Source organism: Schistocerca americana, unplaced genomic scaffold, assembly GCF_021461395.2.
Source record: "Schistocerca americana isolate TAMUIC-IGC-003095 unplaced genomic scaffold, iqSchAmer2.1 HiC_scaffold_613, whole genome shotgun sequence".
Lineage (NCBI taxonomy): Eukaryota > Metazoa > Arthropoda > Insecta > Orthoptera > Acrididae > Schistocerca > Schistocerca americana.
This window is the reverse complement of record NW_025726361.1, coordinates 59,280-81,437: the sequence shown is the minus strand read 5'-3', so window position 1 is coordinate 81,437 and position 22,158 is coordinate 59,280. Positions and strand designations below refer to the sequence as shown.

The 22,158-nt window shown below is 49.9% G+C and overlaps 19 non-coding genes across 19 annotated transcripts; all 19 read right to left on the bottom strand.

The window, feature by feature from the left end:
* Nucleotides 1-276: 276 nt before the first annotated feature.
* On the bottom strand, nucleotides 277-395 carry LOC124587688. Its single transcript, XR_006975587.1, has one exon. It is a non-coding gene; the product is annotated as a 5S ribosomal RNA (ribosomal RNA).
* Nucleotides 396-1,428: 1,033 nt separating this feature from the next.
* On the bottom strand, nucleotides 1,429-1,547 carry LOC124587687. The gene has a single exon (XR_006975586.1). It is a non-coding gene; the product is annotated as a 5S ribosomal RNA (ribosomal RNA).
* A 1,034-nt stretch (nucleotides 1,548-2,581) lies between these two features.
* LOC124587686 lies at nucleotides 2,582-2,700 on the bottom strand. The gene has a single exon (XR_006975585.1). It is a non-coding gene; the product is annotated as a 5S ribosomal RNA (ribosomal RNA).
* Nucleotides 2,701-3,734: 1,034 nt separating this feature from the next.
* On the bottom strand, nucleotides 3,735-3,853 carry LOC124587685. Its single transcript, XR_006975584.1, has one exon. It is a non-coding gene; the product is annotated as a 5S ribosomal RNA (ribosomal RNA).
* A 1,032-nt stretch (nucleotides 3,854-4,885) lies between these two features.
* LOC124587684 lies at nucleotides 4,886-5,004 on the bottom strand. Its single transcript, XR_006975583.1, has one exon. It is a non-coding gene; the product is annotated as a 5S ribosomal RNA (ribosomal RNA).
* A 1,033-nt stretch (nucleotides 5,005-6,037) lies between these two features.
* LOC124587683 lies at nucleotides 6,038-6,156 on the bottom strand. The gene has a single exon (XR_006975582.1). It is a non-coding gene; the product is annotated as a 5S ribosomal RNA (ribosomal RNA).
* A 1,033-nt stretch (nucleotides 6,157-7,189) lies between these two features.
* LOC124587682 lies at nucleotides 7,190-7,308 on the bottom strand. Its single transcript, XR_006975581.1, has one exon. It is a non-coding gene; the product is annotated as a 5S ribosomal RNA (ribosomal RNA).
* A 1,033-nt stretch (nucleotides 7,309-8,341) lies between these two features.
* On the bottom strand, nucleotides 8,342-8,460 carry LOC124587679. The gene has a single exon (XR_006975579.1). It is a non-coding gene; the product is annotated as a 5S ribosomal RNA (ribosomal RNA).
* Nucleotides 8,461-9,493: 1,033 nt separating this feature from the next.
* Nucleotides 9,494-9,612, bottom strand: LOC124587678. Its single transcript, XR_006975578.1, has one exon. It is a non-coding gene; the product is annotated as a 5S ribosomal RNA (ribosomal RNA).
* Nucleotides 9,613-10,645: 1,033 nt separating this feature from the next.
* On the bottom strand, nucleotides 10,646-10,764 carry LOC124587677. The gene has a single exon (XR_006975577.1). It is a non-coding gene; the product is annotated as a 5S ribosomal RNA (ribosomal RNA).
* A 1,033-nt stretch (nucleotides 10,765-11,797) lies between these two features.
* On the bottom strand, nucleotides 11,798-11,916 carry LOC124587676. Its single transcript, XR_006975576.1, has one exon. It is a non-coding gene; the product is annotated as a 5S ribosomal RNA (ribosomal RNA).
* Nucleotides 11,917-12,949: 1,033 nt separating this feature from the next.
* LOC124587675 lies at nucleotides 12,950-13,068 on the bottom strand. The gene has a single exon (XR_006975575.1). It is a non-coding gene; the product is annotated as a 5S ribosomal RNA (ribosomal RNA).
* A 1,033-nt stretch (nucleotides 13,069-14,101) lies between these two features.
* Nucleotides 14,102-14,220, bottom strand: LOC124587745. Its single transcript, XR_006975638.1, has one exon. It is a non-coding gene; the product is annotated as a 5S ribosomal RNA (ribosomal RNA).
* Nucleotides 14,221-15,253: 1,033 nt separating this feature from the next.
* On the bottom strand, nucleotides 15,254-15,372 carry LOC124587744. The gene has a single exon (XR_006975637.1). It is a non-coding gene; the product is annotated as a 5S ribosomal RNA (ribosomal RNA).
* Nucleotides 15,373-16,405: 1,033 nt separating this feature from the next.
* On the bottom strand, nucleotides 16,406-16,524 carry LOC124587743. Its single transcript, XR_006975636.1, has one exon. It is a non-coding gene; the product is annotated as a 5S ribosomal RNA (ribosomal RNA).
* Nucleotides 16,525-17,557: 1,033 nt separating this feature from the next.
* On the bottom strand, nucleotides 17,558-17,676 carry LOC124587742. The gene has a single exon (XR_006975635.1). It is a non-coding gene; the product is annotated as a 5S ribosomal RNA (ribosomal RNA).
* A 1,033-nt stretch (nucleotides 17,677-18,709) lies between these two features.
* On the bottom strand, nucleotides 18,710-18,828 carry LOC124587741. The gene has a single exon (XR_006975634.1). It is a non-coding gene; the product is annotated as a 5S ribosomal RNA (ribosomal RNA).
* Nucleotides 18,829-19,861: 1,033 nt separating this feature from the next.
* LOC124587739 lies at nucleotides 19,862-19,980 on the bottom strand. Its single transcript, XR_006975632.1, has one exon. It is a non-coding gene; the product is annotated as a 5S ribosomal RNA (ribosomal RNA).
* A 1,033-nt stretch (nucleotides 19,981-21,013) lies between these two features.
* On the bottom strand, nucleotides 21,014-21,132 carry LOC124587738. Its single transcript, XR_006975631.1, has one exon. It is a non-coding gene; the product is annotated as a 5S ribosomal RNA (ribosomal RNA).
* Nucleotides 21,133-22,158: the final 1,026 nt, after the last annotated feature.

Sequence of the window (22,158 nt, the reverse complement as noted above, 5' to 3'; positions counted from 1 at the left end):
TTATAATTACATATCGAAGTAGGAATTGTACACCGCTACACAACAACAGGCGCTGACGTATTTCAGAACACATCTGCCGATTCGTACTGTTTTGTCGTTTTCAAAGACTTCCTGGCGAACTTGGTTAGCACATTCTCCCTCAAACTGAGATATTTACTGCAATTTCGCACCTTATGGTCATTACAGTAGATTAAAATGCTTAAGCAAGAATCTTTGTCACAACAGAACGGTGGTATGGAAAGAGGGCGGTATTAAAAAAAAAAGTAAATGAAAGGGAGCCAACAGCACGTGGTGTTCCCAGGTGGTCACCCATCCAAGTACTAACCACGCCCGATGTTGTTTAACTTCGGTGATCGGACGAGAACCGGTGTATTCAACATGGTATGGCCGTTGGCGCCCATGTAATGTAGGCGCATGGAAGAATTCGCATTCGGTTCTTATCCCAACACACACAAAATCATACTTTTCGGTCGAAAGCAGCCGCATTTTTTTTTATTGACAATTCGTCACGTTAGCGCGAACGCAATCCTGAGATCCAAAACTTATGAGCCGGAAGGACGCGCTTCGTGTATTTTTTTTTTTTGGAGATTTATGAATTTATTTATTAACATTACATCGTTACAAGCTAACAACTTTACAACATAAAACACGAACAGAATTGTAATTGTATGCACTTCCTTCCGCAATCCGACGTGCCAGCAGAGCGACTGCCGAATTAGCGGGCGCGCCGCCGTGGTGTGTGAGACGCGCAACTTCTCGTTGCACCTCCTGTCATCCGCTTGGCGCGTGCAGCCTTCGACACTCGCGGAAGACGCATCTTGTCCCTGGTGTCCAGCGCAGGAGGGCTGGCGCGCGGCCGACCGGCGTAAGGCCTGTGCGGGGTGTGGCAGAGTCTTGTTGGAGGGCGCCACTGCTGGCGATGTGAGCTTCCTCGCCTCGCCTCGCCTCGCCTCGCCTCGCCTCAGACGAGGTGTTTGCGTAATTTGCAGTGCATTCGCACCTTTCCTATCCCTGTCCCTGTCCCCGTCCCGACTTGTCCCGACTTTGCTCGACTGCCGCTCGCTGCCGCTCGGGTCGTGGCCCATATAACAGCGCAAGCACAAGAAACGTCTGCAGGAGATGACGAGACGAGACGAGTCGACTAAGGAATAAATTTATAATTACATATCGAAGTAGGAATTGTACACCGCTACACAACAACAGGCGCTGACGTATTTCAGAACACATCTGCCGATTCGTACTGTTTTGTCGTTTTCAAAGACTTCCTGGCGAACTTGGTTAGCACATTCTCCCTCAAACTGAGATATTTACTGCAATTTCGCACCTTATGGTCATTACAGTAGATTAAAATGCTTAAGCAAGAATCTTTGTCACAACAGAACGGTGGTATGGAAAGAGGGCGGTATAAAAAAAAAGTAAATGAAAGGGAGCCAACAGCACGTGGTGTTCCCAGGTGGTCACCCATCCAAGTACTAACCACGCCCGATGTTGTTTAACTTCGGTGATCGGACGAGAACCGGTGTATTCAACATGGTATGGCCGTTGGCGCCCATGTAATGTAGGCGCATGGAAGAATTCGCATTCGGTTCTTATCCCAACACACACAAAATCATACTTTTCGGTCGAAAGCAGCCGCATTTTTTTTTATTGACAATTCGTCACGTTAGCGCGAACGCAATCCTGAGATCCAAAACTTATGAGCCGGAAGGACGCGCTTCGTGTATTTTTTTTTTTTGGAGATTTATGAATTTATTTATTAACATTACATCGTTACAAGCTAACAACTTTACAACATAAAACACGAACAGAATTGTAATTGTATGCACTTCCTTCCGCAATCCGACGTGCCAGCAGAGCGACTGCCGAATTAGCGGGCGCGCCGCCGTGTGTGTGAGACGCGCAACTTCTCGTTGCACCTCCTGTCATCCGCTTGGCGCGTGCAGCCTTCGACACTCGCGGAAGACGCATCTTGTCCCTGGTGTCCAGCGCAGGAGGGCTGGCGCGCGGCCGACCGGCGTAAGGCCTGTGCGGGGTGTGGCAGAGTCTTGTTGGAGGGCGCCACTGCTGGCGATGTGAGCTTCCTCGCCTCGCCTCGCCTCGCCTCGCCTCGCCTCAGACGAGGTGTTTGCGTAATTTGCAGTGCATTCGCACCTTTCCTATCCCTGTCCCTGTCCCCGTCCCGACTTGTCCCGACTTTGCTCGACTGCCGCTCGCTGCCGCTCGGGGTCGTGGCCCATATAACAGCGCAAGCACAAGAAACGTCTGCAGGAGATGACGAGACGAGACGAGTCGACTAAGGAATAAATTTATAATTACATATCGAAGTAGGAATTGTACACCGCTACACAACAACAGGCGCTGACGTATTTCAGAACACATCTGCCGATTCGTACTGTTTTGTCGTTTTCAAAGACTTCCTGGCGAACTTGGTTAGCACATTCTCCCTCAAACTGAGATATTTACTGCAATTTCGCACCTTATGGTCATTACAGTAGATTAAAATGCTTAAGCAAGAATCTTTGTCACAACAGAACGGTGGTATGGAAAGAGGGCGGTATAAAAAAAAAAGTAAATGAAAGGGAGCCAACAGCACGTGGTGTTCCCAGGTGGTCACCCATCCAAGTACTAACCACGCCCGATGTTGTTTAACTTCGGTGATCGGACGAGAACCGGTGTATTCAACATGGTATGGCCGTTGGCGCCCATGTAATGTAGGCGCATGGAAGAATTCGCATTCGGTTCTTATCCCAACACACACAAAATCATACTTTTCGGTCGAAAGCAGCCGCATTTTTTTTTATTGACAATTCGTCCACGTTAGCGCGAACGCAATCCTGAGATCCAAAACTTATGAGCCGGAAGGACGCGCTTCGTGTATTTTTTTTTTTTGGAGATTTATGAATTTATTTATTAACATTACATCGTTACAAGCTAACAACTTTACAACATAAAACACGAACAGAATTGTAATTGTATGCACTTCCTTCCGCAATCCGACGTGCCAGCAGAGCGACTGCCGAATTAGCGGGCGCGCCGCCGTGTGTGTGAGACGCGCAACTTCTCGTTGCACCTCCTGTCATCCGCTTGGCGCGTGCAGCCTTCGACACTCGCGGAAGACGCATCTTGTCCCTGGTGTCCAGCGCAGGAGGGCTGGCGCGCGGCCGACCGGCGTAAGGCCTGTGCGGGGTGTGGCAGAGTCTTGTTGGAGGGCGCCACTGCTGGCGATGTGAGCTTCCTCGCCTCGCCTCGCCTCGCCTCGCCTCGCCTCAGACGAGGTGTTTGCGTAATTTGCAGTGCATTCGCACCTTTCCTATCCCTGTCCCTGTCCCCGTCCCGACTTGTCCCGACTTTGCTCGACTGCCGCTCGCTGCCGCTCGGGTCGTGGCCCATATAACAGCGCAAGCACAAGAAACGTCTGCAGGAGATGACGAGACGAGACGAGTCGACTAAGGAATAAATTTATAATTACATATCGAAGTAGGAATTGTACACCGCTACACAACAACAGGCGCTGACGTATTTCAGAACACATCTGCCGATTCGTACTGTTTTGTCGTTTTCAAAGACTTCCTGGCGAACTTGGTTAGCACATTCTCCCTCAAACTGAGATATTTACTGCAATTTCGCACCTTATGGTCATTACAGTAGATTAAAATGCTTAAGCAAGAATCTTTGTCACAACAGAACGGTGGTATGGAAAGAGGGCGGTATAAAAAAAAAAGTAAATGAAAGGGAGCCAACAGCACGTGGTGTTCCCAGGTGGTCACCCATCCAAGTACTAACCACGCCCGATGTTGTTTAACTTCGGTGATCGGACGAGAACCGGTGTATTCAACATGGTATGGCCGTTGGCGCCCATGTAATGTAGGCGCATGGAAGAATTCGCATTCGGTTCTTATCCCAACACACACAAAATCATACTTTTCGGTCGAAAGCAGCCGCATTTTTTTTTATTGACAATTCGTCACGTTAGCGCGAACGCAATCCTGAGATCCAAAACTTATGAGCCGGAAGGACGCGCTTCGTGTATTTTTTTTTTTTGGAGATTTATGAATTTATTTATTAACATTACATCGTTACAAGCTAACAACTTTACAACATAAAACACGAACAGAATTGTAATTGTATGCACTTCCTTCCGCAATCCGACGTGCCAGCAGAGCGACTGCCGAATTAGCGGGCGCGCCGCCGTGTGTGTGAGACGCGCAACTTCTCGTTGCACCTCCTGTCATCCGCTTGGCGCGTGCAGCCTTCGACACTCGCGGAAGACGCATCTTGTCCCTGGTGTCCAGCGCAGGAGGGCTGGCGCGCGGCCGACCGGCGTAAGGCCTGTGCGGGGTGTGGCAGAGTCTTGTTGGAGGGCGCCACTGCTGGCGATGTGAGCTTCCTCGCCTCGCCTCGCCTCGCCTCGCCTCGCCTCAGACGAGGTGTTTGCGTAATTTGCAGTGCATTCGCACCTTTCCTATCCCTGTCCCTGTCCCCGTCCCGACTTGTCCCGACTTTGCTCGACTGCCGCTCGCTGCCGCTCGGGTCGTGGCCCATATAACAGCGCAAGCACAAGAAACGTCTGCAGGAGATGACGAGACGAGACGAGTCGACTAAGGAATAAATTTATAATTACATATCGAAGTAGGAATTGTACACCGCTACACAACAACAGGCGCTGACGTATTTCAGAACACATCTGCCGATTCGTACTGTTTTGTCGTTTTCAAAGACTTCCTGGCGAACTTGGTTAGCACATTCTCCCTCAAACTGAGATATTTACTGCAATTTCGCACCTTATGGTCATTACAGTAGATTAAATGCTTAAGCAAGAATCTTTGTCACAACAGAACGGTGGTATGGAAAGAGGGCGGTATAAAAAAAAAAGTAAATGAAAGGGAGCCAACAGCACGTGGTGTTCCCAGGTGGTCACCCATCCAAGTACTAACCACGCCCGATGTTGTTTAACTTCGGTGATCGGACGAGAACCGGTGTATTCAACATGGTATGGCCGTTGGCGCCCATGTAATGTAGGCGCATGGAAGAATTCGCATTCGGTTCTTATCCCAACACACACAAAATCATACTTTTCGGTCGAAAGCAGCCGCATTTTTTTTTATTGACAATTCGTCACGTTAGCGCGAACGCAATCCTGAGATCCAAAACTTATGAGCCGGAAGGACGCGCTTCGTGTATTTTTTTTTTTTGGAGATTTATGAATTTATTTATTAACATTACATCGTTACAAGCTAACAACTTTACAACATAAAACACGAACAGAATTGTAATTGTATGCACTTCCTTCCGCAATCCGACGTGCCAGCAGAGCGACTGCCGAATTAGCGGGCGCGCCGCCGTGTGTGTGAGACGCGCAACTTCTCGTTGCACCTCCTGTCATCCGCTTGGCGCGTGCAGCCTTCGACACTCGCGGAAGACGCATCTTGTCCCTGGTGTCCAGCGCAGGAGGGCTGGCGCGCGGCCGACCGGCGTAAGGCCTGTGCGGGGTGTGGCAGAGTCTTGTTGGAGGGCGCCACTGCTGGCGATGTGAGCTTCCTCGCCTCGCCTCGCCTCGCCTCGCCTCGCCTCAGACGAGGTGTTTGCGTAATTTGCAGTGCATTCGCACCTTTCCTATCCCTGTCCCTGTCCCCGTCCCGACTTGTCCCGACTTTGCTCGACTGCCGCTCGCTGCCGCTCGGGTCGTGGCCCATATAACAGCGCAAGCACAAGAAACGTCTGCAGGAGATGACGAGACGAGACGAGTCGACTAAGGAATAAATTTATAATTACATATCGAAGTAGGAATTGTACACCGCTACACAACAACAGGCGCTGACGTATTTCAGAACACATCTGCCGATTCGTACTGTTTTGTCGTTTTCAAAGACTTCCTGGCGAACTTGGTTAGCACATTCTCCCTCAAACTGAGATATTTACTGCAATTTCGCACCTTATGGTCATTACAGTAGATTAAAATGCTTAAGCAAGAATCTTTGTCACAACAGAACGGTGGTATGGAAAGAGGGCGGTATAAAAAAAAAAGTAAATGAAAGGGAGCCAACAGCACGTGGTGTTCCCAGGTGGTCACCCATCCAAGTACTAACCACGCCCGATGTTGTTTAACTTCGGTGATCGGACGAGAACCGGTGTATTCAACATGGTATGGCCGTTGGCGCCCATGTAATGTAGGCGCATGGAAGAATTCGCATTCGGTTCTTATCCCAACACACACAAAATCATACTTTTCGGTCGAAAGCAGCCGCATTTTTTTTTATTGACAATTCGTCACGTTAGCGCGAACGCAATCCTGAGATCCAAAACTTATGAGCCGGAAGGACGCGCTTCGTGTATTTTTTTTTTTTGGAGATTTATGAATTTATTTATTAACATTACATCGTTACAAGCTAACAACTTTACAACATAAAACACGAACAGAATTGTAATTGTATGCACTTCCTTCCGCAATCCGACGTGCCAGCAGAGCGACTGCCGAATTAGCGGGCGCGCCGCCGTGTGTGTGAGACGCGCAACTTCTCGTTGCACCTCCTGTCATCCGCTTGGCGCGTGCAGCCTTCGACACTCGCGGAAGACGCATCTTGTCCCTGGTGTCCAGCGCAGGAGGGCTGGCGCGCGGCCGACCGGCGTAAGGCCTGTGCGGGGTGTGGCAGAGTCTTGTTGGAGGGCGCCACTGCTGGCGATGTGAGCTTCCTCGCCTCGCCTCGCCTCGCCTCGCCTCGCCTCAGACGAGGTGTTTGCGTAATTTGCAGTGCATTCGCACCTTTCCTATCCCTGTCCCTGTCCCCGTCCCGACTTGTCCCGACTTTGCTCGACTGCCGCTCGCTGCCGCTCGGGTCGTGGCCCATATAACAGCGCAAGCACAAGAAACGTCTGCAGGAGATGACGAGACGAGACGAGTCGACTAAGGAATAAATTTATAATTACATATCGAAGTAGGAATTGTACACCGCTACACAACAACAGGCGCTGACGTATTTCAGAACACATCTGCCGATTCGTACTGTTTTGTCGTTTTCAAAGACTTCCTGGCGAACTTGGTTAGCACATTCTCCCTCAAACTGAGATATTTACTGCAATTTCGCACCTTATGGTCATTACAGTAGATTAAAATGCTTAAGCAAGAATCTTTGTCACAACAGAACGGTGGTATGGAAAGAGGGCGGTATAAAAAAAAAAGTAAATGAAAGGGAGCCAACAGCACGTGGTGTTCCCAGGTGGTCACCCATCCAAGTACTAACCACGCCCGATGTTGTTTAACTTCGGTGATCGGACGAGAACCGGTGTATTCAACATGGTATGGCCGTTGGCGCCCATGTAATGTAGGCGCATGGAAGAATTCGCATTCGGTTCTTATCCCAACACACACAAAATCATACTTTTCGGTCGAAAGCAGCCGCATTTTTTTTTATTGACAATTCGTCACGTTAGCGCGAACGCAATCCTGAGATCCAAAACTTATGAGCCGGAAGGACGCGCTTCGTGTATTTTTTTTTTTTGGAGATTTATGAATTTATTTATTAACATTACATCGTTACAAGCTAACAACTTTACAACATAAAACACGAACAGAATTGTAATTGTATGCACTTCCTTCCGCAATCCGACGTGCCAGCAGAGCGACTGCCGAATTAGCGGGCGCGCCGCCGTGTGTGTGAGACGCGCAACTTCTCGTTGCACCTCCTGTCATCCGCTTGGCGCGTGCAGCCTTCGACACTCGCGGAAGACGCATCTTGTCCCTGGTGTCCAGCGCAGGAGGGCTGGCGCGCGGCCGACCGGCGTAAGGCCTGTGCGGGGTGTGGCAGAGTCTTGTTGGAGGGCGCCACTGCTGGCGATGTGAGCTTCCTCGCCTCGCCTCGCCTCGCCTCGCCTCGCCTCAGACGAGGTGTTTGCGTAATTTGCAGTGCATTCGCACCTTTCCTATCCCTGTCCCTGTCCCCGTCCCGACTTGTCCCGACTTTGCTCGACTGCCGCTCGCTGCCGCTCGGGTCGTGGCCCATATAACAGCGCAAGCACAAGAAACGTCTGCAGGAGATGACGAGACGAGACGAGTCGACTAAGGAATAAATTTATAATTACATATCGAAGTAGGAATTGTACACCGCTACACAACAACAGGCGCTGACGTATTTCAGAACACATCTGCCGATTCGTACTGTTTTGTCGTTTTCAAAGACTTCCTGGCGAACTTGGTTAGCACATTCTCCCTCAAACTGAGATATTTACTGCAATTTCGCACCTTATGGTCATTACAGTAGATTAAAATGCTTAAGCAAGAATCTTTGTCACAACAGAACGGTGGTATGGAAAGAGGGCGGTATAAAAAAAAAAGTAAATGAAAGGGAGCCAACAGCACGTGGTGTTCCCAGGTGGTCACCCATCCAAGTACTAACCACGCCCGATGTTGTTTAACTTCGGTGATCGGACGAGAACCGGTGTATTCAACATGGTATGGCCGTTGGCGCCCATGTAATGTAGGCGCATGGAAGAATTCGCATTCGGTTCTTATCCCAACACACACAAAATCATACTTTTCGGTCGAAAGCAGCCGCATTTTTTTTTATTGACAATTCGTCACGTTAGCGCGAACGCAATCCTGAGATCCAAAACTTATGAGCCGGAAGGACGCGCTTCGTGTATTTTTTTTTTTTGGAGATTTATGAATTTATTTATTAACATTACATCGTTACAAGCTAACAACTTTACAACATAAAACACGAACAGAATTGTAATTGTATGCACTTCCTTCCGCAATCCGACGTGCCAGCAGAGCGACTGCCGAATTAGCGGGCGCGCCGCCGTGTGTGTGAGACGCGCAACTTCTCGTTGCACCTCCTGTCATCCGCTTGGCGCGTGCAGCCTTCGACACTCGCGGAAGACGCATCTTGTCCCTGGTGTCCAGCGCAGGAGGGCTGGCGCGCGGCCGACCGGCGTAAGGCCTGTGCGGGGTGTGGCAGAGTCTTGTTGGAGGGCGCCACTGCTGGCGATGTGAGCTTCCTCGCCTCGCCTCGCCTCGCCTCGCCTCGCCTCAGACGAGGTGTTTGCGTAATTTGCAGTGCATTCGCACCTTTCCTATCCCTGTCCCTGTCCCCGTCCCGACTTGTCCCGACTTTGCTCGACTGCCGCTCGCTGCCGCTCGGGTCGTGGCCCATATAACAGCGCAAGCACAAGAAACGTCTGCAGGAGATGACGAGACGAGACGAGTCGACTAAGGAATAAATTTATAATTACATATCGAAGTAGGAATTGTACACCGCTACACAACAACAGGCGCTGACGTATTTCAGAACACATCTGCCGATTCGTACTGTTTTGTCGTTTTCAAAGACTTCCTGGCGAACTTGGTTAGCACATTCTCCCTCAAACTGAGATATTTACTGCAATTTCGCACCTTATGGTCATTACAGTAGATTAAAATGCTTAAGCAAGAATCTTTGTCACAACAGAACGGTGGTATGGAAAGAGGGCGGTATAAAAAAAAAAGTAAATGAAAGGGAGCCAACAGCACGTGGTGTTCCCAGGTGGTCACCCATCCAAGTACTAACCACGCCCGATGTTGTTTAACTTCGGTGATCGGACGAGAACCGGTGTATTCAACATGGTATGGCCGTTGGCGCCCATGTAATGTAGGCGCATGGAAGAATTCGCATTCGGTTCTTATCCCAACACACACAAAATCATACTTTTCGGTCGAAAGCAGCCGCATTTTTTTTTATTGACAATTCGTCACGTTAGCGCGAACGCAATCCTGAGATCCAAAACTTATGAGCCGGAAGGACGCGCTTCGTGTATTTTTTTTTTTTGGAGATTTATGAATTTATTTATTAACATTACATCGTTACAAGCTAACAACTTTACAACATAAAACACGAACAGAATTGTAATTGTATGCACTTCCTTCCGCAATCCGACGTGCCAGCAGAGCGACTGCCGAATTAGCGGGCGCGCCGCCGTGTGTGTGAGACGCGCAACTTCTCGTTGCACCTCCTGTCATCCGCTTGGCGCGTGCAGCCTTCGACACTCGCGGAAGACGCATCTTGTCCCTGGTGTCCAGCGCAGGAGGGCTGGCGCGCGGCCGACCGGCGTAAGGCCTGTGCGGGGTGTGGCAGAGTCTTGTTGGAGGGCGCCACTGCTGGCGATGTGAGCTTCCTCGCCTCGCCTCGCCTCGCCTCGCCTCGCCTCAGACGAGGTGTTTGCGTAATTTGCAGTGCATTCGCACCTTTCCTATCCCTGTCCCTGTCCCCGTCCCGACTTGTCCCGACTTTGCTCGACTGCCGCTCGCTGCCGCTCGGGTCGTGGCCCATATAACAGCGCAAGCACAAGAAACGTCTGCAGGAGATGACGAGACGAGACGAGTCGACTAAGGAATAAATTTATAATTACATATCGAAGTAGGAATTGTACACCGCTACACAACAACAGGCGCTGACGTATTTCAGAACACATCTGCCGATTCGTACTGTTTTGTCGTTTTCAAAGACTTCCTGGCGAACTTGGTTAGCACATTCTCCCTCAAACTGAGATATTTACTGCAATTTCGCACCTTATGGTCATTACAGTAGATTAAAATGCTTAAGCAAGAATCTTTGTCACAACAGAACGGTGGTATGGAAAGAGGGCGGTATAAAAAAAAAAGTAAATGAAAGGGAGCCAACAGCACGTGGTGTTCCCAGGTGGTCACCCATCCAAGTACTAACCACGCCCGATGTTGTTTAACTTCGGTGATCGGACGAGAACCGGTGTATTCAACATGGTATGGCCGTTGGCGCCCATGTAATGTAGGCGCATGGAAGAATTCGCATTCGGTTCTTATCCCAACACACACAAAATCATACTTTTCGGTCGAAAGCAGCCGCATTTTTTTTTATTGACAATTCGTCACGTTAGCGCGAACGCAATCCTGAGATCCAAAACTTATGAGCCGGAAGGACGCGCTTCGTGTATTTTTTTTTTTTGGAGATTTATGAATTTATTTATTAACATTACATCGTTACAAGCTAACAACTTTACAACATAAAACACGAACAGAATTGTAATTGTATGCACTTCCTTCCGCAATCCGACGTGCCAGCAGAGCGACTGCCGAATTAGCGGGCGCGCCGCCGTGTGTGTGAGACGCGCAACTTCTCGTTGCACCTCCTGTCATCCGCTTGGCGCGTGCAGCCTTCGACACTCGCGGAAGACGCATCTTGTCCCTGGTGTCCAGCGCAGGAGGGCTGGCGCGCGGCCGACCGGCGTAAGGCCTGTGCGGGGTGTGGCAGAGTCTTGTTGGAGGGCGCCACTGCTGGCGATGTGAGCTTCCTCGCCTCGCCTCGCCTCGCCTCGCCTCGCCTCAGACGAGGTGTTTGCGTAATTTGCAGTGCATTCGCACCTTTCCTATCCCTGTCCCTGTCCCCGTCCCGACTTGTCCCGACTTTGCTCGACTGCCGCTCGCTGCCGCTCGGGTCGTGGCCCATATAACAGCGCAAGCACAAGAAACGTCTGCAGGAGATGACGAGACGAGACGAGTCGACTAAGGAATAAATTTATAATTACATATCGAAGTAGGAATTGTACACCGCTACACAACAACAGGCGCTGACGTATTTCAGAACACATCTGCCGATTCGTACTGTTTTGTCGTTTTCAAAGACTTCCTGGCGAACTTGGTTAGCACATTCTCCCTCAAACTGAGATATTTACTGCAATTTCGCACCTTATGGTCATTACAGTAGATTAAAATGCTTAAGCAAGAATCTTTGTCACAACAGAACGGTGGTATGGAAAGAGGGCGGTATAAAAAAAAAAGTAAATGAAAGGGAGCCAACAGCACGTGGTGTTCCCAGGTGGTCACCCATCCAAGTACTAACCACGCCCGATGTTGTTTAACTTCGGTGATCGGACGAGAACCGGTGTATTCAACATGGTATGGCCGTTGGCGCCCATGTAATGTAGGCGCATGGAAGAATTCGCATTCGGTTCTTATCCCAACACACACAAAATCATACTTTTCGGTCGAAAGCAGCCGCATTTTTTTTTATTGACAATTCGTCACGTTAGCGCGAACGCAATCCTGAGATCCAAAACTTATGAGCCGGAAGGACGCGCTTCGTGTATTTTTTTTTTTTGGAGATTTATGAATTTATTTATTAACATTACATCGTTACAAGCTAACAACTTTACAACATAAAACACGAACAGAATTGTAATTGTATGCACTTCCTTCCGCAATCCGACGTGCCAGCAGAGCGACTGCCGAATTAGCGGGCGCGCCGCCGTGTGTGTGAGACGCGCAACTTCTCGTTGCACCTCCTGTCATCCGCTTGGCGCGTGCAGCCTTCGACACTCGCGGAAGACGCATCTTGTCCCTGGTGTCCAGCGCAGGAGGGCTGGCGCGCGGCCGACCGGCGTAAGGCCTGTGCGGGGTGTGGCAGAGTCTTGTTGGAGGGCGCCACTGCTGGCGATGTGAGCTTCCTCGCCTCGCCTCGCCTCGCCTCGCCTCGCCTCAGACGAGGTGTTTGCGTAATTTGCAGTGCATTCGCACCTTTCCTATCCCTGTCCCTGTCCCCGTCCCGACTTGTCCCGACTTTGCTCGACTGCCGCTCGCTGCCGCTCGGGTCGTGGCCCATATAACAGCGCAAGCACAAGAAACGTCTGCAGGAGATGACGAGACGAGACGAGTCGACTAAGGAATAAATTTATAATTACATATCGAAGTAGGAATTGTACACCGCTACACAACAACAGGCGCTGACGTATTTCAGAACACATCTGCCGATTCGTACTGTTTTGTCGTTTTCAAAGACTTCCTGGCGAACTTGGTTAGCACATTCTCCCTCAAACTGAGATATTTACTGCAATTTCGCACCTTATGGTCATTACAGTAGATTAAAATGCTTAAGCAAGAATCTTTGTCACAACAGAACGGTGGTATGGAAAGAGGGCGGTATAAAAAAAAAAGTAAATGAAAGGGAGCCAACAGCACGTGGTGTTCCCAGGTGGTCACCCATCCAAGTACTAACCACGCCCGATGTTGTTTAACTTCGGTGATCGGACGAGAACCGGTGTATTCAACATGGTATGGCCGTTGGCGCCCATGTAATGTAGGCGCATGGAAGAATTCGCATTCGGTTCTTATCCCAACACACACAAAATCATACTTTTCGGTCGAAAGCAGCCGCATTTTTTTTTATTGACAATTCGTCACGTTAGCGCGAACGCAATCCTGAGATCCAAAACTTATGAGCCGGAAGGACGCGCTTCGTGTATTTTTTTTTTTTGGAGATTTATGAATTTATTTATTAACATTACATCGTTACAAGCTAACAACTTTACAACATAAAACACGAACAGAATTGTAATTGTATGCACTTCCTTCCGCAATCCGACGTGCCAGCAGAGCGACTGCCGAATTAGCGGGCGCGCCGCCGTGTGTGTGAGACGCGCAACTTCTCGTTGCACCTCCTGTCATCCGCTTGGCGCGTGCAGCCTTCGACACTCGCGGAAGACGCATCTTGTCCCTGGTGTCCAGCGCAGGAGGGCTGGCGCGCGGCCGACCGGCGTAAGGCCTGTGCGGGGTGTGGCAGAGTCTTGTTGGAGGGCGCCACTGCTGGCGATGTGAGCTTCCTCGCCTCGCCTCGCCTCGCCTCGCCTCGCCTCAGACGAGGTGTTTGCGTAATTTGCAGTGCATTCGCACCTTTCCTATCCCTGTCCCTGTCCCCGTCCCGACTTGTCCCGACTTTGCTCGACTGCCGCTCGCTGCCGCTCGGGTCGTGGCCCATATAACAGCGCAAGCACAAGAAACGTCTGCAGGAGATGACGAGACGAGACGAGTCGACTAAGGAATAAATTTATAATTACATATCGAAGTAGGAATTGTACACCGCTACACAACAACAGGCGCTGACGTATTTCAGAACACATCTGCCGATTCGTACTGTTTTGTCGTTTTCAAAGACTTCCTGGCGAACTTGGTTAGCACATTCTCCCTCAAACTGAGATATTTACTGCAATTTCGCACCTTATGGTCATTACAGTAGATTAAAATGCTTAAGCAAGAATCTTTGTCACAACAGAACGGTGGTATGGAAAGAGGGCGGTATAAAAAAAAAAGTAAATGAAAGGGAGCCAACAGCACGTGGTGTTCCCAGGTGGTCACCCATCCAAGTACTAACCACGCCCGATGTTGTTTAACTTCGGTGATCGGACGAGAACCGGTGTATTCAACATGGTATGGCCGTTGGCGCCCATGTAATGTAGGCGCATGGAAGAATTCGCATTCGGTTCTTATCCCAACACACACAAAATCATACTTTTCGGTCGAAAGCAGCCGCATTTTTTTTTATTGACAATTCGTCACGTTAGTGCGAACGCAATCCTGAGATCCAAAACTTATGAGCCGGAAGGACGCGCTTCGTGTATTTTTTTTTTTTGGAGATTTATGAATTTATTTATTAACATTACATCGTTACAAGCTAACAACTTTACAACATAAAACACGAACAGAATTGTAATTGTATGCACTTCCTTCCGCAATCCGACGTGCCAGCAGAGCGACTGCCGAATTAGCGGGCGCGCCGCCGTGTGTGTGAGACGCGCAACTTCTCGTTGCACCTCCTGTCATCCGCTTGGCGCGTGCAGCCTTCGACACTCGCGGAAGACGCATCTTGTCCCTGGTGTCCAGCGCAGGAGGGCTGGCGCGCGGCCGACCGGCGTAAGGCCTGTGCGGGGTGTGGCAGAGTCTTGTTGGAGGGCGCCACTGCTGGCGATGTGAGCTTCCTCGCCTCGCCTCGCCTCGCCTCGCCTCGCCTCAGACGAGGTGTTTGCGTAATTTGCAGTGCATTCGCACCTTTCCTATCCCTGTCCCTGTCCCCGTCCCGACTTGTCCCGACTTTGCTCGACTGCCGCTCGCTGCCGCTCGGGTCGTGGCCCATATAACAGCGCAAGCACAAGAAACGTCTGCAGGAGATGACGAGACGAGACGAGTCGACTAAGGAATAAATTTATAATTACATATCGAAGTAGGAATTGTACACCGCTACACAACAACAGGCGCTGACGTATTTCAGAACACATCTGCCGATTCGTACTGTTTTGTCGTTTTCAAAGACTTCCTGGCGAACTTGGTTAGCACATTCTCCCTCAAACTGAGATATTTACTGCAATTTCGCACCTTATGGTCATTACAGTAGATTAAAATGCTTAAGCAAGAATCTTTGTCACAACAGAACGGTGGTATGGAAAGAGGGCGGTATAAAAAAAAAAGTAAATGAAAGGGAGCCAACAGCACGTGGTGTTCCCAGGTGGTCACCCATCCAAGTACTAACCACGCCCGATGTTGTTTAACTTCGGTGATCGGACGAGAACCGGTGTATTCAACATGGTATGGCCGTTGGCGCCCATGTAATGTAGGCGCATGGAAGAATTCGCATTCGGTTCTTATCCCAACACACACAAAATCATACTTTTCGGTCGAAAGCAGCCGCATTTTTTTTTATTGACAATTCGTCACGTTAGCGCGAACGCAATCCTGAGATCCAAAACTTATGAGCCGGAAGGACGCGCTTCGTGTATTTTTTTTTTTTGGAGATTTATGAATTTATTTATTAACATTACATCGTTACAAGCTAACAACTTTACAACATAAAACACGAACAGAATTGTAATTGTATGCACTTCCTTCCGCAATCCGACGTGCCAGCAGAGCGACTGCCGAATTAGCGGGCGCGCCGCCGTGTGTGTGAGACGCGCAACTTCTCGTTGCACCTCCTGTCATCCGCTTGGCGCGTGCAGCCTTCGACACTCGCGGAAGACGCATCTTGTCCCTGGTGTCCAGCGCAGGAGGGCTGGCGCGCGGCCGACCGGCGTAAGGCCTGTGCGGGGTGTGGCAGAGTCTTGTTGGAGGGCGCCACTGCTGGCGATGTGAGCTTCCTCGCCTCGCCTCGCCTCGCCTCGCCTCGCCTCAGACGAGGTGTTTGCGTAATTTGCAGTGCATTCGCACCTTTCCTATCCCTGTCCCTGTCCCCGTCCCGACTTGTCCCGACTTTGCTCGACTGCCGCTCGCTGCCGCTCGGGTCGTGGCCCATATAACAGCGCAAGCACAAGAAACGTCTGCAGGAGATGACGAGACGAGACGAGTCGACTAAGGAATAAATTTATAATTACATATCGAAGTAGGAATTGTACACCGCTACACAACAACAGGCGCTGACGTATTTCAGAACACATCTGCCGATTCGTACTGTTTTGTCGTTTTCAAAGACTTCCTGGCGAACTTGGTTAGCACATTCTCCCTCAAACTGAGATATTTACTGCAATTTCGCACCTTATGGTCATTACAGTAGATTAAAATGCTTAAGCAAGAATCTTTGTCACAACAGAACGGTGGTATGGAAAGAGGGCGGTATAAAAAAAAAAGTAAATGAAAGGGAGCCAACAGCACGTGGTGTTCCCAGGTGGTCACCCATCCAAGTACTAACCACGCCCGATGTTGTTTAACTTCGGTGATCGGACGAGAACCGGTGTATTCAACATGGTATGGCCGTTGGCGCCCATGTAATGTAGGCGCATGGAAGAATTCGCATTCGGTTCTTATCCCAACACACACAAAATCATACTTTTCGGTCGAAAGCAGCCGCATTTTTTTTTATTGACAATTCGTCACGTTAGCGCGAACGCAATCCTGAGATCCAAAACTTATGAGCCGGAAGGACGCGCTTCGTGTATTTTTTTTTTTTGGAGATTTATGAATTTATTTATTAACATTACATCGTTACAAGCTAACAACTTTACAACATAAAACACGAACAGAATTGTAATTGTATGCACTTCCTTCCGCAATCCGACGTGCCAGCAGAGCGACTGCCGAATTAGCGGGCGCGCCGCCGTGTGTGTGAGACGCGCAACTTCTCGTTGCACCTCCTGTCATCCGCTTGGCGCGTGCAGCCTTCGACACTCGCGGAAGACGCATCTTGTCCCTGGTGTCCAGCGCAGGAGGGCTGGCGCGCGGCCGACCGGCGTAAGGCCTGTGCGGGGTGTGGCAGAGTCTTGTTGGAGGGCGCCACTGCTGGCGATGTGAGCTTCCTCGCCTCGCCTCGCCTCGCCTCGCCTCGCCTCAGACGAGGTGTTTGCGTAATTTGCAGTGCATTCGCACCTTTCCTATCCCTGTCCCTGTCCCCGTCCCGACTTGTCCCGACTTTGCTCGACTGCCGCTCGCTGCCGCTCGGGTCGTGGCCCATATAACAGCGCAAGCACAAGAAACGTCTGCAGGAGATGACGAGACGAGACGAGTCGACTAAGGAATAAATTTATAATTACATATCGAAGTAGGAATTGTACACCGCTACACAACAACAGGCGCTGACGTATTTCAGAACACATCTGCCGATTCGTACTGTTTTGTCGTTTTCAAAGACTTCCTGGCGAACTTGGTTAGCACATTCTCCCTCAAACTGAGATATTTACTGCAATTTCGCACCTTATGGTCATTACAGTAGATTAAAATGCTTAAGCAAGAATCTTTGTCACAACAGAACGGTGGTATGGAAAGAGGGCGGTATAAAAAAAAAAGTAAATGAAAGGGAGCCAACAGCACGTGGTGTTCCCAGGTGGTCACCCATCCAAGTACTAACCACGCCCGATGTTGTTTAACTTCGGTGATCGGACGAGAACCGGTGTATTCAACATGGTATGGCCGTTGGCGCCCATGTAATGTAGGCGCATGGAAGAATTCGCATTCGGTTCTTATCCCAACACACACAAAATCATACTTTTCGGTCGAAAGCAGCCGCATTTTTTTTTATTGACAATTCGTCACGTTAGCGCGAACGCAATCCTGAGATCCAAAACTTATGAGCCGGAAGGACGCGCTTCGTGTATTTTTTTTTTTTGGAGATTTATGAATTTATTTATTAACATTACATCGTTACAAGCTAACAACTTTACAACATAAAACACGAACAGAATTGTAATTGTATGCACTTCCTTCCGCAATCCGACGTGCCAGCAGAGCGACTGCCGAATTAGCGGGCGCGCCGCCGTGTGTGTGAGACGCGCAACTTCTCGTTGCACCTCCTGTCATCCGCTTGGCGCGTGCAGCCTTCGACACTCGCGGAAGACGCATCTTGTCCCTGGTGTCCAGCGCAGGAGGGCTGGCGCGCGGCCGACCGGCGTAAGGCCTGTGCGGGGTGTGGCAGAGTCTTGTTGGAGGGCGCCACTGCTGGCGATGTGAGCTTCCTCGCCTCGCCTCGCCTCGCCTCGCCTCGCCTCAGACGAGGTGTTTGCGTAATTTGCAGTGCATTCGCACCTTTCCTATCCCTGTCCCTGTCCCCGTCCCGACTTGTCCCGACTTTGCTCGACTGCCGCTCGCTGCCGCTCGGGTCGTGGCCCATATAACAGCGCAAGCACAAGAAACGTCTGCAGGAGATGACGAGACGAGACGAGTCGACTAAGGAATAAATTTATAATTACATATCGAAGTAGGAATTGTACACCGCTACACAACAACAGGCGCTGACGTATTTCAGAACACATCTGCCGATTCGTACTGTTTTGTCGTTTTCAAAGACTTCCTGGCGAACTTGGTTAGCACATTCTCCCTCAAACTGAGATATTTACTGCAATTTCGCACCTTATGGTCATTACAGTAGATTAAAATGCTTAAGCAAGAATCTTTGTCACAACAGAACGGTGGTATGGAAAGAGGGCGGTATAAAAAAAAAAGTAAATGAAAGGGAGCCAACAGCACGTGGTGTTCCCAGGTGGTCACCCATCCAAGTACTAACCACGCCCGATGTTGTTTAACTTCGGTGATCGGACGAGAACCGGTGTATTCAACATGGTATGGCCGTTGGCGCCCATGTAATGTAGGCGCATGGAAGAATTCGCATTCGGTTCTTATCCCAACACACACAAAATCATACTTTTCGGTCGAAAGCAGCCGCATTTTTTTTTATTGACAATTCGTCACGTTAGCGCGAACGCAATCCTGAGATCCAAAACTTATGAGCCGGAAGGACGCGCTTCGTGTATTTTTTTTTTTTGGAGATTTATGAATTTATTTATTAACATTACATCGTTACAAGCTAACAACTTTACAACATAAAACACGAACAGAATTGTAATTGTATGCACTTCCTTCCGCAATCCGACGTGCCAGCAGAGCGACTGCCGAATTAGCGGGCGCGCCGCCGTGTGTGTGAGACGCGCAACTTCTCGTTGCACCTCCTGTCATCCGCTTGGCGCGTGCAGCCTTCGACACTCGCGGAAGACGCATCTTGTCCCTGGTGTCCAGCGCAGGAGGGCTGGCGCGCGGCCGACCGGCGTAAGGCCTGTGCGGGGTGTGGCAGAGTCTTGTTGGAGGGCGCCACTGCTGGCGATGTGAGCTTCCTCGCCTCGCCTCGCCTCGCCTCGCCTCGCCTCAGACGAGGTGTTTGCGTAATTTGCAGTGCATTCGCACCTTTCCTATCCCTGTCCCTGTCCCCGTCCCGACTTGTCCCGACTTTGCTCGACTGCCGCTCGCTGCCGCTCGGGTCGTGGCCCATATAACAGCGCAAGCACAAGAAACGTCTGCAGGAGATGACGAGACGAGACGAGTCGACTAAGGAATAAATTTATAATTACATATCGAAGTAGGAATTGTACACCGCTACACAACAACAGGCGCTGACGTATTTCAGAACACATCTGCCGATTCGTACTGTTTTGTCGTTTTCAAAGACTTCCTGGCGAACTTGGTTAGCACATTCTCCCTCAAACTGAGATATTTACTGCAATTTCGCACCTTATGGTCATTACAGTAGATTAAAATGCTTAAGCAAGAATCTTTGTCACAACAGAACGGTGGTATGGAAAGAGGGCGGTATAAAAAAAAAAGTAAATGAAAGGGAGCCAACAGCACGTGGTGTTCCCAGGTGGTCACCCATCCAAGTACTAACCACGCCCGATGTTGTTTAACTTCGGTGATCGGACGAGAACCGGTGTATTCAACATGGTATGGCCGTTGGCGCCCATGTAATGTAGGCGCATGGAAGAATTCGCATTCGGTTCTTATCCCAACACACACAAAATCATACTTTTCGGTCGAAAGCAGCCGCATTTTTTTTTATTGACAATTCGTCACGTTAGCGCGAACGCAATCCTGAGATCCAAAACTTATGAGCCGGAAGGACGCGCTTCGTGTATTTTTTTTTTTTGGAGATTTATGAATTTATTTATTAACATTACATCGTTACAAGCTAACAACTTTACAACATAAAACACGAACAGAATTGTAATTGTATGCACTTCCTTCCGCAATCCGACGTGCCAGCAGAGCGACTGCCGAATTAGCGGGCGCGCCGCCGTGTGTGTGAGACGCGCAACTTCTCGTTGCACCTCCTGTCATCCGCTTGGCGCGTGCAGCCTTCGACACTCGCGGAAGACGCATCTTGTCCCTGGTGTCCAGCGCAGGAGGGCTGGCGCGCGGCCGACCGGCGTAAGGCCTGTGCGGGGTGTGGCAGAGTCTTGTTGGAGGGCGCCACTGCTGGCGATGTGAGCTTCCTCGCCTCGCCTCGCCTCGCCTCGCCTCGCCTCAGACGAGGTGTTTGCGTAATTTGCAGTGCATTCGCACCTTTCCTATCCCTGTCCCTGTCCCCGTCCCGACTTGTCCCGACTTTGCTCGACTGCCGCTCGCTGCCGCTCGGGTCGTGGCCCATATAACAGCGCAAGCACAAGAAACGTCTGCAGGAGATGACGAGACGAGACGAGTCGACTAAGGAATAAATTTATAATTACATATCGAAGTAGGAATTGTACACCGCTACACAACAACAGGCGCTGACGTATTTCAGAACACATCTGCCGATTCGTACTGTTTTGTCGTTTTCAAAGACTTCCTGGCGAACTTGGTTAGCACATTCTCCCTCAAACTGAGATATTTACTGCAATTTCGCACCTTATGGTCATTACAGTAGATTAAAATGCTTAAGCAAGAATCTTTGTCACAACAGAACGGTGGTATGGAAAGAGGGCGGTATAAAAAAAAAAGTAAATGAAAGGGAGCCAACAGCACGTGGTGTTCCCAGGTGGTCACCCATCCAAGTACTAACCACGCCCGATGTTGTTTAACTTCGGTGATCGGACGAGAACCGGTGTATTCAACATGGTATGGCCGTTGGCGCCCATGTAATGTAGGCGCATGGAAGAATTCGCATTCGGTTCTTATCCCAACACACACAAAATCATACTTTTCGGTCGAAAGCAGCCGCATTTTTTTTTATTGACAATTCGTCACGTTAGCGCGAACGCAATCCTGAGATCCAAAACTTATGAGCCGGAAGGACGCGCTTCGTGTATTTTTTTTTTTTGGAGATTTATGAATTTATTTATTAACATTACATCGTTACAAGCTAACAACTTTACAACATAAAACACGAACAGAATTGTAATTGTATGCACTTCCTTCCGCAATCCGACGTGCCAGCAGAGCGACTGCCGAATTAGCGGGCGCGCCGCCGTGTGTGTGAGACGCGCAACTTCTCGTTGCACCTCCTGTCATCCGCTTGGCGCGTGCAGCCTTCGACACTCGCGGAAGACGCATCTTGTCCCTGGTGTCCAGCGCAGGAGGGCTGGCGCGCGGCCGACCGGCGTAAGGCCTGTGCGGGGTGTGGCAGAGTCTTGTTGGAGGGCGCCACTGCTGGCGATGTGAGCTTCCTCGCCTCGCCTCGCCTCGCCTCGCCTCGCCTCAGACGAGGTGTTTGCGTAATTTGCAGTGCATTCGCACCTTTCCTATCCCTGTCCCTGTCCCCGTCCCGACTTGTCCCGACTTTGCTCGACTGCCGCTCGCTGCCGCTCGGGTCGTGGCCCATATAACAGCGCAAGCACAAGAAACGTCTGCAGGAGATGACGAGACGAGACGAGTCGACTAAGGAATAAATTTATAATTACATATCGAAGTAGGAATTGTACACCGCTACACAACAACAGGCGCTGACGTATTTCAGAACACATCTGCCGATTCGTACTGTTTTGTCGTTTTCAAAGACTTCCTGGCGAACTTGGTTAGCACATTCTCCCTCAAACTGAGATATTTACTGCAATTTCGCACCTTATGGTCATTACAGTAGATTAAAATGCTTAAGCAAGAATCTTTGTCACAACAGAACGGTGGTATGGAAAGAGGGCGGTATAAAAAAAAAAGTAAAT